The 17,418-nt window shown below is 43.7% G+C and overlaps 1 protein-coding gene and 1 pseudogene across 8 annotated transcripts in view; both read left to right on the top strand.

Moving 5' to 3' along the window:
* The window catches only part of LAMA2 (laminin subunit alpha 2), a 1,276,598-nt gene that overhangs the window by 287,160 nt on the left and 972,020 nt on the right, over nucleotides 1–17,418 (top strand). The window lies entirely within an intron of this gene.
* Nucleotides 2,345–2,463, top strand: LOC134912519 (5S ribosomal RNA; annotated as a pseudogene).

The following is a 17,418-nucleotide window of genomic DNA, read 5'->3' as shown; positions in this document are numbered from 1 at the left end:
ATCTAATTTTCACCCCATTATTTTCCTTTTACAGTCCATCTTACCACTCAGGTATCATTTGCACCTATCACTTTTTTCACTTTTTTCACTACCCTGGTCCTAAAATCCAATATGTTCAATTCCAGCTTACATTCTTCCATTCACCTTTCCTTCACGGTTTTTCACCTAAATCTTACCAGCCCCAACGAGCACACTGACTATGTCCGCCACAATCCCATCTAAATTCCCAGCTCATTAGCACCTTGCTGCTCAATTATTATCACTCCCCCAATACTATCACCATATCCTTCTTCACTAAACCACCCCCACAACAATTCAATATTATTATCTTTCTCTTTTGTTTTTATTTTCATCTCACATATTGCTTTTTACAAAATGTACTGGCAATATAATCCCTTTTTTAAAACAAAGGGTGTTATCTAAATCTGATCCTGGGACCCATGATCTCTGCTTTTGTAATATAATTTAAAAAAATTCCTTTTTCACTTTTCTTATTCTTGAGTCTAGCCCTTTGACGCAATCGAGCAGAAGCCAATCGACTTCCGCCGACATGCGTCGGCCTGGGCAATACCAGCTGTTATCAACCTATATACCCCCTCCTTTCATAGAGTAATACAATGTGCTGAGAGATGATTTATGTGCAGCTCCTACCACTTTTTCTACATGTCCCTTAACTTTTAAAAGGCTTCACACACCAAAACAGTAATAGTTTTGACATTTAATTCCTCACCACAAAGGTGTTATTCAAGTGCAACCTTGTGATTTACCATTCTTCCCGATGGATTTGTGAGACTTCGCTCGACAGGGGGAATCTACATATCCTTGCTTCATGCGTGGGTTCCGACACCATCAGCCCCAAAAAGGGCTGTTATCAAAATGTAACCGCGCCCAGCGCCCAGCATACTTTCCCTGGGTTACCTAATCAAAGTTTAGCTACATAATTTTTAATTATATAAGTCATGGCAAACCCTTTTGCAAGATGGCGCCATCTATGCTTGACCCAGTGACCTGTCAGTTTCGGGTCTCCCACCCAACACGCTAGCCTTTATAACACCAGCCACCAATAGCTCATATCAATTTCAATTATGTGCAGTGCACATTTATCCTATGGTACCTGATTTAAATAATACCATTTTGATGATAAAAATAACTCCTGGCAATCCTTAATCTAAGATGGCGCTATCCGTTTTTGACCTAACAGTCTCGTTCCACCTTTTCCATCTCTGATTGGACAACATAAGGCATCTCCGACGCGTCACAGAGGGAGTGATCCTGCTTCCTCTTTCACGCGTCCACTCTACAAACACCAGCTACTATTAACTGACACACCTCCACTCCTTAGCCTGCGCTGTGAGAGGAAGTCACTACATCCCTGCCCCGAGCGTCAGCTCTGACACACCAGCCGCGATTGGCGGATACCCCCGCTCTCCATTGGATCAGCCTGCGCTACGAGAGGGAGTTATCACATCCCTCCCTGGGCGTCTGCTCCAACACATCAGCTGTGATTGGCAGCTACCCTAATTGCAATGGTTTTTAAACCATCCATGCTTAGGTGCCTGTCAGATCCAGGAAGTGAACAAGCCCTAACAGGCGAAACGCGTTTTCCATGGACCTCCACAGGGGACCATCTCACGGAGTTTTTTTGCTGCCAGCATTCTCTCCCATAATTGTGACACTTGGAATATCTCCACTCAACTTCTCAATGTGCTTTATCGTAAGCTTGCACCCACAGGGTGAATGCACTTATACAACTATGTGTTATGTTATGCTTTATTGATACATACTTACCCTCTGATACATAGTTATTGTGTGTTACAATTTTGCTAAACCACAAGCATTATTGGAGAGTAAAGTTACCTAATCTGTGTACCGAATAACACTTATATATATTTTTCGGGCAAAATGCCTGAAGTATACATGCTGTGACCACTCTGAATTATTAACAGAGACATTTTTTCAGTTCATCTCACAAAGGGATAACTTTGCTACTCCTAATTTTTCTATCACTTACTGTTTATCTGTTGGTTTACACCTAGGATTTACACATAACTTGTCAGAGAATCGTTGTTCCTGTGTTTGAGCAGTGCTTATTTTCTATCCTGAGCAACGGATATACCTAGTAGCTGGCCTAAAGGTTGATACGATTTTTTCTGACTTTGACTATTTTCCGTGGACTCTCATTCACGATTCAGGGCACACGGCGCCACTGTAGTGGTGTCCGCTGAGCCGTGTCTAACGTGGACAGTAGATCCACATGTTATACTTTTCTTTCCTTGCATACCTATGTCTCTCTGAAAATTCTTATATAGGTGCACTCTCATTGGTATAAAAATCACATATTCTCCTCTACTATCATACCACGCTGCTAATGCCCAATCTCTTCCGATCTTGGAAGCCAAACAGCGTTGGGCTGGGTCAGTATCGGGGGAGGAGACTTTCTGAGAATACCCGGTTTTGTAGAGTATGAATTATTTTCTCTTTATGAGAAAAGTGACACCAACAGCAGTATCACCACTTTTTCTTCCTTCATATCTTCCTTTTTGGTTATCAATTCAGCACTTGGCCACAAAGATAATAATTAGTCTTTAATTATTCCATACGTGTCTATAGGGATAGACAACTAACCAGCAAAGTGTATGGTATTGACCCAGTAAATGGTCTCTCATAAATACACTTAATACTCTCTTGACTTCCTTTTGGTCCCATCTATACAGAATTTCTGTACTGGTCAGGAGAAACAGGTGTCAGACAATCAAGTGTCTCCCACCTTTCTAATCACTCCCTGTGACTAACAGACCAGAACATTTTAACATTTTTTTAGTAAAATTATTTTTCATTCACTGTTGGATCTTATATGTGGGTAACTATATTATTTTTAATCTTTAATAATAAACAGATGTTTTAACACAATTTCTCACATATATCCTAGGAATTTTCCTAGATCTAACTAAGAGTGCGCCCACACAAGAGCTTTCTTTTTCTCCCTTTGCTAGTATTTGTACTTCCTAGCTCTGGGCGCACCACCAAATAGGACCATAATTGAAAGAGTGAAATTTTTCTTTCTACAATTATAAATCGTCCACCTTTGGTTTTTTATTTATTACTTCAACATACCTTGACCAGTGCCCGGTGGTCCTTCTTTTTGTCACAGTTCTGGCACCATGACAGGTCTAGTGAATGACAGGTCCAAAAGAAAAACTGCCTATCACATACACAAATGAATGGTCTATTTTGTGTTCTCGAAATGTGAGAGGATGCTGAATTACTGTATGTGGAGAAAACTCATGCTAACATGTAGTAAACATGAACTCAGAGATATTGTCATGGTTGGAATCTAACCCATGGCCCCAGTGTTGTGAGGTAATAAAGCTAGCCACTGTGCCGCCTGTGTACATTAGTTGTATATTAATTATATATTACTAGTTGTTTGATTAAAAAAGTCAACTTGTATTTTTTGTTTAGTGTTCCTTTAAGTATCATATCTGTTTATTTGGCTGTACTGTTTATGTTGTACAAACTTTTATCCAGACAGCTTGAAAATAAATCCCACAAGTAACAAGATCACATTTTTGAAACCACATTTGGTCAACGCACATTATAAAAACTAGGAAAGAACATTGAAAACTGAAACCTGTATTTCATTTCCTTTTCCATAAACATTACCAGAAGGAATATTTCACGAGATTATTCAGAATTTCTTTTAGTATGGCTGTTGAAAGAGGCATGTAGAAGCAAGGTAACGTGTTTCCCAACTGAATTAAATGTAAATAACTTTGTGTCACTTCAAAAGCTCCTTGAATAAAAGGCAGGAGCTGAGATGATACTTACCATGTCAAAGAGAAGTATTTAGCATGCTTTGTTTTGATATATGTCTTTGAAGCAGGCCCAAAAACTATCTAAGAATTGAGATACACTCGATTACACTTGGGCATTATTTCTTGTGCCTTGATCAAGATGATGAAACAAATATATTGTGCGTATTTCTGACTTCAAGCTATTAGTGAACTATTATGTCTGCATGCTGATAATACACAATAATTAACTATTAACAATCATACTGTGAAGTCTAATTAACTTACAGGAATAAAAGCAATACTTTATATACACCGATGTTCAGGCCGCTGCGACCGTTAAGCATGTGTGTGTATAACCCCTATCAAATGCATACACGTTGCGTGCGCACGCCGTCATGCTGTTAGCTCAGAGTAGCTACACGTGCAGTGGAATACACTCTATAACCCCTAACAGGAAAAAGGAATGCGACACCAATTGTATTTAAAATGTTGGGATCCAACCCACCAATAATTATTTACTAAAAAGGGGGTTACAACAATAATACAATCACATAAGAGAAGAGGCTACAGTCAATGGATACATATGTTTGGTTCGCCTGCGCCACCCAGTTCCGGTCATCAGTCAATCTGGGTAGATGACCTTCAGAGAATGTGTCTGACCGGCCAGGATGCATGGCTTTTATACATTTGTACAAATCATGAAAAAAATGGGAACTGTAATCTCTTCACCTATAGGTCAAAGGGCTGGTCATTTACAGTACAGGAGGGGTCATAGGTTGGTTTGTATAGGTGGGCGATGCCTGGTCCAGTATCACTTGCAGTTGTTCTCTTATGGGTTCCTGCCGAATATCAAGAGTACAGTAAATACAGTTAATATTAATATTCTGTTCCTGCGCATATCTATGCACAGGAGCGTGCTATCTTCTTCAAACTGCTACCGGAATATTGCTCTTAAAATACTGTACAGCTGGATACCAAACACCACCTCCTAACCTAATTCTGTCCCCTCATATCCTGTAAAGTCGAATCCCTCTGTTGTTATACCTTTTAAGCATATGTAACTTGCTGGCGTGGTGCATGTTGGCTATGTGTACATTATGTGCTATGTAAGTTAAATATGAGATATGTCTTTGTGGCTTTTCCATGCAAATGCATATCCTACCGTAATTACTCATACCACATACTAACATGCAAGACCGCGTGAGCGATTATACATAGCTTGCGAGTATGAGCACGCACGGCAGAACAAGCACCCGCACGGAGGCCATCTGTGTGGTGTTTGTACGTGATGCGCGTGGCTATAATATTTTCGACTTCAACAGTCCACCCTTTGGCAGTCAATAATAACTGCCACACATAACTAATAAACTGAAAATATTATCTACACAATATATACAAAGTTTGGATGACTGGGGAAGAATTGTAGGTAGGAAATGTATAGCCTAGTGAGATAGGAAAAAGAATGTATGTATGAATTAATGTCTGAGGGGCATGTATCATCGTGCCGTATAGTAAGCTTCGAGGTATTGCAAAGTATACATTAACTCCTTCTCATCCCGTATTAAGGGTCTATAAATGAGCAAACAAACACTACCGAGCTCTTTCTAGGCAAGGTCATTAGCCCTCACCTTTCTGGCTTCTTATACTAACAAATGGGGAGCACATTTATCTGATGATAGATGGAGGGGAAACGTATGTGTGTGCTACTATGTGTGGATAACGTTTATCGACTATGTGTGCCATTAACGGAGTATTTCAGAGATGAAGGCAAGACACATAAAAAAATATACATTCACATAAATTTGGGTATGGTTGACGTCTTTTCCGGTTGGATGTTTCTGGGTAGAGGGGGAAACAGAGAGAAATGGTGAAAGAAACAGGCCATGAAATTCATTTGCAATCCTTATCATAACACTGTTTCTACAATCTGCTGCTGTAACAATGCCCTCGCTCCTTAGACTCATCAAATTTGTGCTATGTTTGCGCTGCGTCAAAATTCGAACACCCCTGTATATCAGACCAATAATTATGATGACACCCAGGACACAAAGGAGAAACTTTCCTACATTCACAATTACATTTTGCGCCCACTGACCCAGCCGGTCAGTTCATTACCCACAGCCATCAAGGTAAGGTTGTGTTTACTCCTGAACTCCCACTTTAACTGCAAGATCTCATCCATCTTTTGATCGATTATCTCCGTGGGGTCGTCAGTGCTATTTGTAATATACGTACAGCACTTCACACCATATTGAGTTGCCAGGGTTACACAGTAACCACCTGTCACAGCCGTAACATAATTAAGGACCATCCTGTGCTGGATCAACTCCTTCTTGTAGGCTTGTAAATCCCTGTCCGTATACCTGAAGGTGTCATCATACATTTCGGTGATATTATCTATCAAGTTCGCATGCGCTTGGATGTACCTATAATTTATAGTTCCTCTTGCAGTACGGGTGATATCTAATGCGAGAAGGAACTGAATCCCAGTGGATTCATAGATCAAATCAGAGGCTGCGTGCTCTGCCCTATCTATGAGGTGTCTCTTGATGATGTGTTCATAATTGGTATGAGTATAAGGAGTCTAAGCGTTGTGGTGAATGTCTTTCATTTTATCGTGGGTTATGGTCATGACCTCTGGTAGTACTCTCCCAATATAACACAACCACTCAGAGCTCGGAGTAAGCCACTTGTACGCTTTCCTCCCACATATGAAATAGGCATCATCTGGAAGAACATATGGGACAAAATGCATCAACACCATATCACATATCTTCCTGATAAAGGATCCGGTCCCTAGTTCTCTCATTTGCTCAGTACAAGTATCGGGCTGGATGATGTGAGCACAATACCCCTGTGACACTTTCCCAGCCCACATGGTTTTGATCCCGCGTGTATACCTATACCGAAAATACTTCCCACTGGTGGCTATCTTGCGTACAAGTTCAGAGTCGATAAGTAGGCTATCAGCTCTGTGTGAAAAGGTCATTGTCTGGTTATTCCATGTCGCTTCCCAATTTCCTGGTTTTCGGGAATTGGACATATTAAAACACAATAGTGACCTATCTACATGGTACTGGTTGAGCTTCAAGCTAGGGGGCCTAGATATATTGAATTTCTTGTCCACCGGTCTCCCACCCCGTAATTCGAGTACCTCATCTATCGTTAAAGGGTATGGCACTAATCCCGACTTACTCTGTCCTTGAGGTACCTGTGAGTACACCCAGCATTCTGTTTGGTTTAAGACCACACCCACTAATGAGTGGTAATCACTCAAAGGATGTCGGCCAATGTCGATATTACTATTTGACTGACATCTCTGGATGCACCCATCTTCGACTATATTTTCGCAATGCTTACATATACAATATTCATCAGACAATAACCCTTCACATTGCCTCGGAGCTCGGTGACTACCAGATCACTTACTGATACCAGCCTTTACTAGAGTGATATGCTGCTCCTGAGATCCTATGAATCCGTACTCGCCATCAGAATCCATTCCAGATCCTTGCTCAACATCTCAGGGGCCCTCAGAAAACAGATTGTCCTGATCAAAAACAGAGTCACCAGAAAAAGCCTAAACACAGTCTCTTGATGTAGATCCATTTAGTTAAGGAGCAAAAATAAGAAGGGAAACAAAAATAAAAAATGCAGTGGGGGGGTTGAAAAAAGAAAAATGGTACAACAACCGTCTTTGATTTTGATGTTCTCTGCGCTCAGGTGCCGTTCAACAGGCCTGCCTCTCAGCTTTCCCGGAACAAATTCTCTAGTGATAAGAGTTTCTCTTCACCTTGCTCTTTGTCACAAGTTTTCTCCGGGTCAGCAACCTTCTTGCAGTGGGAAGAGTGGACCCAAGTCTCTCTCTCAGCAACCTTTAGTGCTGTCGTGCTGGTCAACAAAACTTGATACGGTCCTTCCCACCTGTCTACGAGGCAACCTGAGCGTAGAAAATTTAGAATCATCACATAATCCCCAAGTTCAATGTCATGAAAATTACTGTTTGGTAGGTCAAGAATCGCCAGTTTTAGATTCCTTTGCTGGTTGCTCAGTTGCTGGCTCATCCTAACCAAATATTGCACAGTTATTTCATTATTGCACTTCAAATCATCCTGGGGGTCTATCAAAACATGGGGTTGTCACCCAAAAAGAACTTCGAAGGGTGATAAGTTAAGTGGTGACCTGGGAGTGGTTCTGATGCTGTACAACACTAGTGGCAAAGCTTCTGGCCACAACAATGCAGTTTCAGCCATCACTGTGCTCAGTTTATTCTTAATAGTGCTGTTCATTCTCTCCACCTTTGCACTATCCTGTGGCTGGTATGGAGTATTCAGCTTGCTATTAATACCCATCAGTTTGCACATGACCTGAAAGACTTCACCTGTTAAATGGGTACCCCTATCACTTTCAATCATTCTAGGGATACCATATCTGCACACAAATTCCTGCACGATTTTCTTTGCAGTGAACATAGCAGTATTTGTGGCAGCGGGGAATGCTTCTACCAGTTTGAAAAGACATCGGTACATACTAACACATACTTCAAATTCCTACAGGTTGGTAACTGTATGAAGTCGATTTGTATAACCTGAAAAGGTCCGTCTGTAGGAGGGATATGGGATGGCTCCATTGGTATTGCCTTACCAATATTCTTCCTCAAGCAAGTAAGACATGTCATTGCTTTCTTACCTGCATGAGAAGAGAATCCTGGTGCACTCCAGTAAGCTCTTACCAGTTTGCACATACCTTCCTTACCCAGATGAGTCAGACCGTGTGCCGCCTCAGCTAGGCTTGGGAGATATGCCCTGGGGGCCACTGGCTTACCGTGTCCATCTGTCCAAAGCCCTGAGGACTCCTGACCATTTCCCTTCACCTTCCAGACCGCCTTCTCCTGTAGGGAACACAAATTTTGCATTTCAAATAACTTGCATGTTAACCGTGTTAAATGTCATCAGTGGTGTGATGTTTGTTTGTATGGTGGTGCTTGCTGCTTTGTCTGCCCGACTTTGTCTGCCTGGCTGTTACCAAGTGAAATTGGGTCTTGGTTGTGAGTGTGTGCTTTACACTTGATAACAGCCACTCTGTCCAGTTCCTGTATTGCTGTCTGAAGCCTCTTGATGTATGCCACGTGCGCTACAGGTGTGCCAGCTGCTGTCATGAAATTTCTGAGGTACCACAGGGCCCCAAAATCATGCACCACTCCAAAGGCATACCTAGAATCCGTGTATATATTAGCTGACTTAACCCTTCGCCAACTCACATGCTCTCGTCAGTGCTACCAGCTCAGCAACTTGTGCTGAATGAGGTGGGCCAAGGGGTTCAGCTTCTATGATACCTTCGTCATCTACAACTGCGTATCTGGTGCACAGGTCTCCCGATTCCGTCTGTCTGTGGCAACTACCATCAGTGTAGGAGGTAAAGTCTACGCCTTCCAGTGGGTTGTCACTGATGTCAGGTCTCGCAGTGAATGTCTGGTTCAGGTATTCCATACAATCATGCCTATCAGTGTCTGCACTAAATCCTCCTTCATCATTGTTCTCCCCTTTGTACATGACAAGGCACACTTGGCAAGTAAGTTGCAGGATTTAGTTAGCTGCACCTCTTAATGGTGATGTTTACAGGGGCCATCAGTGATAGTTCCCACTTTGTAAACTGAGCAGATGAGACATGTCTGGTTTGGGCGGAGTTTAGCAAGGCTGATACTGCATGTGGTGTATGGATGGTCAAGTCGTGTCCTAACACTATGTCCTCACTCTTACTCCCCAGCAAAGCTGTGGCTGCAACACTTCGCAAGCAAGTGGGGGGAGATCGTGCTACAGTGTCCAACTGTGCACTGTAGTAGGCTACCGGTCTGCTGGCATCACCATGTTTCTGTGTTAAGACTCCTGCCGCGCACCCAGCGCTTTCAGTACTGTACAATTCAAAGGGCTTCTCATAATCTGGCATACCCAATGCTGGTGCTTGCGACAAGCACTGTTTTAGTCTCTCAAACGCCAGTTTGGACTCATCTGTGTTAGAGACCCATTCTGGTTTATTCGAGGAGACCATTTCTTGCAGCAATAGTGCCAGTATAGATCCAGTTCCGACAGTACCCACACATTCCAAGGAAAGTGCAGATCTGTTGCTGAGTTTGTGGCATGTCATGTCGTGAATGGCCTGTATTCTATCAGCGGTCAAGTGCCTAAGTCCCTGTGTCAAGCAATGCCCCAAGTATTTAACCTTAGTCTGACACAACTGCAACTTATCCTTTGAAACCTTGTGTCCTGTCTGGAAGAGATGAAACAGAAGCTGTTTAGTGTCTGCCAAGGACGACTCGAATGAGTCAGAGCACAACAACAAGTCATCAACATATTGTATTAGCACCGACCCACTCTCAGGTTGAAAAGATTGCAAACAGTCATGTAAGGCCTGGGAGAAAATACTTGGGTTGTCAATAAAACCTTGGGGGAGACGAGTCCAGGTGTACTGTACTCCCCTGTAGGTGAAAGCAAAGAGGTATTGGCATATAGGGACAGAAAAGAAAGCAGAACAGAGATCGATGACAGTGAAGTATTTAGAGATGGAGGGAATTTGCATGAGGATGACAGCTGGATTGGGCACTATGGTGAATTGACTCTCCACTATCTTGTTTATCCCCCTTAGATCCTGCACTAGCCTGTAACCCCTCCCCCCACTCTTTTTCACAGGGAAGATGGGACTATTGGCTGTGCTGGACATCCTGACTAGGATGCCCTGCTGTAGCAGCCGTTCTATGACAGGGTATACTCCTAATTCCACCTCTGGCTTCAGAGGGTACTGAGGGATTTTTGGAGCTATCCTGCCACCTTTTATTTGTACTACTACTGGGGCTACATTCATCATCAATCCAGTGTCTTGTCCATCTTTGGTCCAAAGGGAACCCGGTATTTGTGAGATAATTTTCTCTACCTGTGATGGACAAGTGTCTATAACAGTAGAGTGTAACATTAGCAGAAAAGAATGTTTGGTTTGCAAGGGCCCTATCATAATCTCTGCAGGTCTACTCAAAGGGTATTGCTGCACCTGTCCCGTTACTCCCATTGCTGAAATCATTTTTCCCGTTGTCGTTACACCTGTGGTGGAGTTTAACACTGATCTGGCCGCCCCTGTATCTACAAGAAAAGGTAATGGTACACCAGATACATCAACAATGACCTCAGGTTCACTACCAAGGCCAGCAATCAATTTCACTGTCTGCTGACTACAGGTGTGGCCTAACCTCTATTGTGTAGTGGGACCCTCCCACCAGGCATTTGCAGATACTATATGTGCGGGGGATAACTGTGGGTTTTTGGGGGTCTGCCAGTCCCTCCTTGGTGGGTACCTCCTTGTTTCCCCTCTATGTGGCTCATAATCCCTTCTATGTGTTCACTGTTCCCAACTATGTGTCTGGTAACGTGGTTCGTATTCATGTCTAGGGTGTCTATATACGTTATGTGTCCCTTTACTCCTACAGTCCTTTGCAAAATGCCCTTCTCTATTGCAGAGATAACATGTTTTTGACCGTGACTTACCATCAGGGGTCTGGGGTTTTGGCTGATGGGGCTTTGCTGTAAGAACCTGTATGCTTACCATCATCAGCTTATCCTTTGTGACTCCCTGTGCTTAGTAATGTTGTGATCATGCTCAATGGCAGACTCTCTTAGCGCAGCTACCGAAATACCTCCCCAATTTGGCAGAGAGGTTTGCACCCTCGTCCTCAGTGCCTCCTTTTATCCATCCATTAGCACAGAGACAGCTACCTCCTTGTGGTTTGCATTCCCCTTAATATCCTCTATCCCAGTGTATCTAGCCATTTTCTGCAGTGCTCTATGGAAATACTCGGATGCCATTTCACTGTCCTTCTGTCTTATGGAGAAAAGTTTGTTCCACTTAACAACAGTAGGAAAATACACTCCTAATTGCACGCTGATTTGCTTTACATTCTCCTGGTGGTACTCATCAGTGAGAGGCATTTCTACATCTAACTTACAATCAGTTATGAATTTTGGGATGTCAATGTTTGAGGGTAAACTCGCTCGTAGCACTGTTCGCCAATCCTTATTTGTGGGCTCATGGGCATTGCCCAATTCCTTAATGAATTTCTGGCATCCGACTAGATCTTTTCTGGGATCGGGGAATTCTGACATAATTGATCTCAGTTCTGATCGGGACCAAGGACAATGCATTGCAATGTTCCTGATGGGAGTTACTCCATGATTATCAGTTCTCCCATTGGGCTCTGCAATCACCCTGACTGGATTTAGCTCAACCACATCCTTTTTGTTTAATTCTATAATACGGGGAGCTATTGTCTCTGCATAATGTATGGTACCGTACTTACTGGTGGACACAACCTCACTCACCCCTCCGCTGCGGGGCATCGCTACTACTCTTGGTGGTTGGGCCATGCCCACCTGGGTATCCTGTATGGTAGCTGCTAAAGAGAGTGCCAATATAGTGCTAGGCTCGTCATCCTCCTCACTACCTTAGGGAAAATTCAAAAGAGGATACAACTGGCATGGGTTAGGGTTAAGACAGTGATTAATCATTTTGCTATCTCTTACTGATGCACCATTGGTTGTAGCCAGTTTCCCCCCATCGACATATGGCGGTGGTAGTGTGCTCGCAATCACCTTCCTGTCAGGGTTGGAACTTGCTGTGCGCGCAAGTTCCCTTTACACATCTCCCTCTTGCTGCCACAGATTTAAACAATCAGTATGTCTGATCCTCAGTTTCCTAGATTTGATCAGACATATTCTAATCCTTACACTCTGCAGTACCTCTGGTTCAAAAGTACCCATCCTAGGGAATCATGCCCTATCATCAGCAGTCATACGTACCCATTCATTGCAAAAAGCCTCCGCGTGTGGACCATATTTCCCACACATTATCAACCTTGCTGACCCCTTTGGCCGCATCTCTTCAGCCTGAACCCTGGCTGATGAACGCCTTCCGCTTGTGCAATTGGATCCCATTGCGGACTTTCTAAACACAATACTCAACTGCACAATGAACAGACGGTGTAAGTTCTCCGAGCACTTTACACTCACTCCTTTTCCACTGATGTACCATAACTCACTCCAATAGTGACCACCGCGTACCCAGTGAGGACCCTATCAGCAACTGGTTTCTATTTACTTGAATTTGTGTAGGGAGAGAGGCAGACTATCGATCCCCATTTCTAGTGAACGTCTCACCTTGGACAATTTCTTCCTGAGAGAGACAGCGAAAAAACTTCCTTTCTACTATATACAAATCACGCTTGCGTATGCTCTACACAACGCGTATGATACCACAATTTATGTAAAAGCACGCAAACTGGTATCACGTTGCGCCACGTATCACATGCACAAACGGGTGGTCCAATGGCACAGCGTATTGATACTTGTTATCTATCCGCCCTGCAATCAGTGGAGTCGAATTCACAAGCTGCGCTCCTCAGCCGGAGTGTAACACAAAGCCTTAACTTCAATTCACAATTCTATACTTTATCATGCTCCTGTGCAAGTCTCCTCATGACTTGCGTACTTCTCTATTAATTAACGTAAGTCAGCCGACCTTACGCCACCAAGCCTCTACTACCTCAGTGTCCCCATGGTATACCGATTTCCAGGTTCAATACTTCCACTCCTACTTGCACTCACTCAAATACACAATGTTTTTCTTTTCTGTACAGAAAATATCACTCCCTTTGACTAGTAGTCTTATCCCAGAGGTAGTACAATTTAAAAAAAAGTGTTATAATAATCTGCTTTTGAAATCGGATAGTTATGTGCTATTTTGTTAAATGTACTCCCGCTTTAAATTGAACTGCTATTGTGAGGTTATAATTTTTCGCTCGCAATTCTATGCAACCTTGCGTAAGCACGTGACTGTGCGTGTCTCTACGCTATGTGCGCGACCATGCGCACCTCTGTACGCTGTCCTCACATACTGTGCCATGTGTACAAATGTGTGTTTGCAATTTAATAAACCACACTATTTTGATAAATGTGAGCAATAAAACTACTATCTATGCGCAGGAGCGTGCTATCTTCTGCAAACTGCTACCGGAATATTGCTCTTAAAATACTGTACAGCTGGATACCAAACACCACCTCTTAACCTAATTCTGTCCCCTCATATCCTGCAAAGTCGAATCCCTCTGTTGTTATACCTTTTAAGCATATGTAACTTGCTGGTGTGGTGCATGTAGGCTATGTGTACATTATGTGCTATGTGAGTTAAATATGAGATATGTCTTTGTGGCTTTTCCATGCGAATGCATATGCTACCGTAATTACTCATACCACGCGCTAACACGCAAGACCGCGTGAGCGATCATACATAGCTTGCGAGTATGCGCATGCACGGCAGAACAAGCACCCACACACCGAAGTCATCTGTGTGGTGTTTGTATGTGATGTGTGTGGCTATAATATTTTCGACTTCGACAATACGTACAATAGTTATATGCTGCTGTGCCACTATTGCAACACTGTATTACTCTAACTAAAGAGCACATGTTCTGCAATAGTTCTTCCACAAGTTTGGTGCATTGCTTATTTTGCGGTTCAGTCTTGTGTCTTATAAATAACTTATTTGCTTAATTTACATACTATAGTTGCTATATTTTCTGGAATGTCTTGGAGAATCTCAAAATAGTTGGTCATCTCCTGGCCTACACAGAGAGTCTTCTCTTTCTCCTCTATACTATCTATTGTGTCTGGGAGTAGGGTGTAACATAACAGTATTTGGCTTAAATACCCTTCACTGCAGCGCAAACTCAGAAATAACGATTGAGCATAATCTGATTTTTGGGCTGGGGTATGGACAGGAGTAGGGAGGTGGGAAGAATCAATAATTTTGAGGCAGGCAACCAGGGTGTAGCAGGTGACCTGCGAGGGTATAAAAAGGTGTGTTTTAGGAAAATATATGATGCGGGAATCAGAGCCATAACTAGACATTTTGGTGCCTTGTGCCAGAAAGAGAATTGGTGCACCTCCTCCCCATATGTAATATAGGGACAGTTCAGTGTGCACCAAAAATATGAGGCATGGCTTGATGGGGAAGGGGTGTGGCCATATAATAGTACCAGTTCACATTACACCACACAGTAGTGTCTGGTATTCCCATTACACCACACAGTAGTGTCCATTATTCCCATTAAACCACAAAGTAGTACCCCTTATACTTGTTATGCCAGGTAGAGTCCCTTTAACAAATTACACAAGGTAAAGCCCCTTAAACACATTAAGCCAGGTAGAGCTTCTTATACAGTTTATGCCAGGTAGAGCCCCTTAAACACATTACACCAGGTAGAGCCCTTATCTACATTGTGCCAGTTAGAGCTCCTTAAACCCATTATGCCAGGTAGAGCCCAGGGGCAATGGAGACACCTGCCTCTAAGTCCTGAGGGGGCACCTGCATGTACAGCAGCACCTGTGTTGTTCACAATGGGATCGAAGTGTGGCTGCTCATTTTTCAGCAGAGCTTTGTGGTGCACCCGCTGCTGCTGTACAGTTAATCTGCTGTGTCCTTCCAGGAGTCATGCTAACATCTTTAATATGGGACAGAATGGCCCCTACCTGGTACTATTCAGTCTGCGCTGCAGCAAGTGACAGTTCACCTGCTGCTTCTGCTACTGCTTCTGCTGGTCTGATGCTGGCCTTTGGGACCCAACGGTGAGCACTGATTCTGCATGCTGCAGACAGCTGATTCTCATGAGTATGACCCTGACCCACTGCCCATTGTTACACAGCATAGCTTGAGTCCTGCCAATTGACTGTATCTCTGTAGGTCAGCTGTGAGCACTGTCTATATACAGGGCTGCAACGGGGGGTGCTAAAGGTTCATGCGACCCAGTGCCAGCTGCTCTCACCTGTCACCCACCATGATCACCCCCCATAATGATCACTTCCTATAGCAAAGAGTGCCTGCAAGCCTCTTAGAAGCTCTTCACTCCATTCATCCAGACTGTGGCAGATTTTACAATCAATCTAGAATTCTCGCAGCAAAGCACTACTTATCAAACAGTGCTTTGCCATGAGAATTTTATATTGGGGGTCATTCCGAGTTGTTCGCTCGGTAAAAATCTTCGCATCGCAGCGATTTTCCGCTTAATGCGCATGCGCAATGTCCGCACTGCGACTGCGCCAAGTAAATTTGCTATGCAGTTAGGATTTTTACTCACGGCTTTTTCATCGTTCTGGCGATCGTAATGTGATTGACAGGAAATGGGTGTTACTGGGCGGAAACAGGCCGTTTTATGGGCGTGTGGGAAAAAACGCTACCGTTTCCGGAAAAAACGCAGGAGTGGCTGGAGAAACGGGGGAGTGTCTGGGCGAACGCTGGGTGTGTTTGTGACGTCAAACCAGGAACGACAAGCAGTGAAATGATCGCAGATGCCGAGTAAGTCTGAAGCTACTCAGAAACTGCTACGAGGTATGTAATCGCAATATTGCGAATACGTCGTTCGCAATTTTAAGATGCTAAGATTCACTCCCAGTAGGCGGCAGCTTAGCATGAGCAAATCTGCTAAAATCCGCTTGCGAGCGAACAACTCGGAATGACCCCCATTGATTGTAAAGTCTGTCACAGTCTTAATAAGTTAAATGCTGAACAAAGCATACAGCATTTAGGGACAGTGGGGGGCCTGCTCCCAAATCCTGCCTGCCACTGTCAGGGTAAGCAGCGAGCTGAGTGCTTTGACTGGTGACAGCCTGCATCTGTGACAAAGTTAGTGGTAAGTATGTATTTAGTTTAATTGCCATTCCAAGCCTGGTCTCTCTCTCTCATTCTCTCTATCTCCTCTCTCCCATTTCTCTCCTCTCCCATCTCTCTCTGTCACCACTTTCTCCCCTCTCTCCCATCTCTATCACCCCTCTCTCCCATATCTCTCTCTTTGACACCTCTCTCCCCATCTCTCTCGCTGTCAGCCCTCTCTCCCCTCTCTCTCTTTCCCTCCCTCCCCCCTCTATCTCTCTCCTCTCCCTGTTTCTCTATTCCCTCCTCTCTGTCACCCCTCTCTCTATCTATGTCATCTTTCTCTCTCCCACCTCTCTCTTCCTTATCTCTCTCTCTCCCATCTCTCTCTGTCACCCCTCTTACTCTCCCCTCCACCCCTCTCTCCCCTTCTCTCTCACCTCCTCTCTTTCCTCTCTCCCCCTCTCCATGCCTTTCCGCTCTTCTCCTACCTCTCTCTCTCCTTCCCCTTTCCCTCCCCTCTCTGTTTTCCCTAGATTTTATTTTTAGAGGAGGAGTGCCAAATCACAACCTTGCCCTGGGAGCCGAATATCCTAGTTTCAGCCCTGCTATATAATTATGTAAGCCTTGTGTGTTTATACACACACACACCATATTATTTTCCTTTTTTTAAAGGGGGGTCTACAAACTCCATCTTGCCTCCAGGCAACTGGGATGAATTTATACCTCTGGGCAAGCCCCTTATACACATTATGCCAGGTAGAGCCCCTTAAACACATTGCACCAGTTAGAGCTCCTTATACACATTACACCAGGTAGAGCCCCTTAAATACACTACATTACGCCAGGTAGAGCCCCTTATACTGTATACACATTATGCCAGCTACTGTAGATCATGGAGAGAGTGAGTGAGAGTGTGTATATCTGTGTGTCTAACTTA

Source organism: Pseudophryne corroboree, chromosome 4 (genome assembly GCF_028390025.1).
Source record: "Pseudophryne corroboree isolate aPseCor3 chromosome 4, aPseCor3.hap2, whole genome shotgun sequence".
NCBI lineage: Eukaryota > Metazoa > Chordata > Amphibia > Anura > Myobatrachidae > Pseudophryne > Pseudophryne corroboree.
The sequence above is the reverse complement of the archived record's forward strand: the minus strand, read 5'-3'. Positions and strand labels throughout refer to the sequence as shown.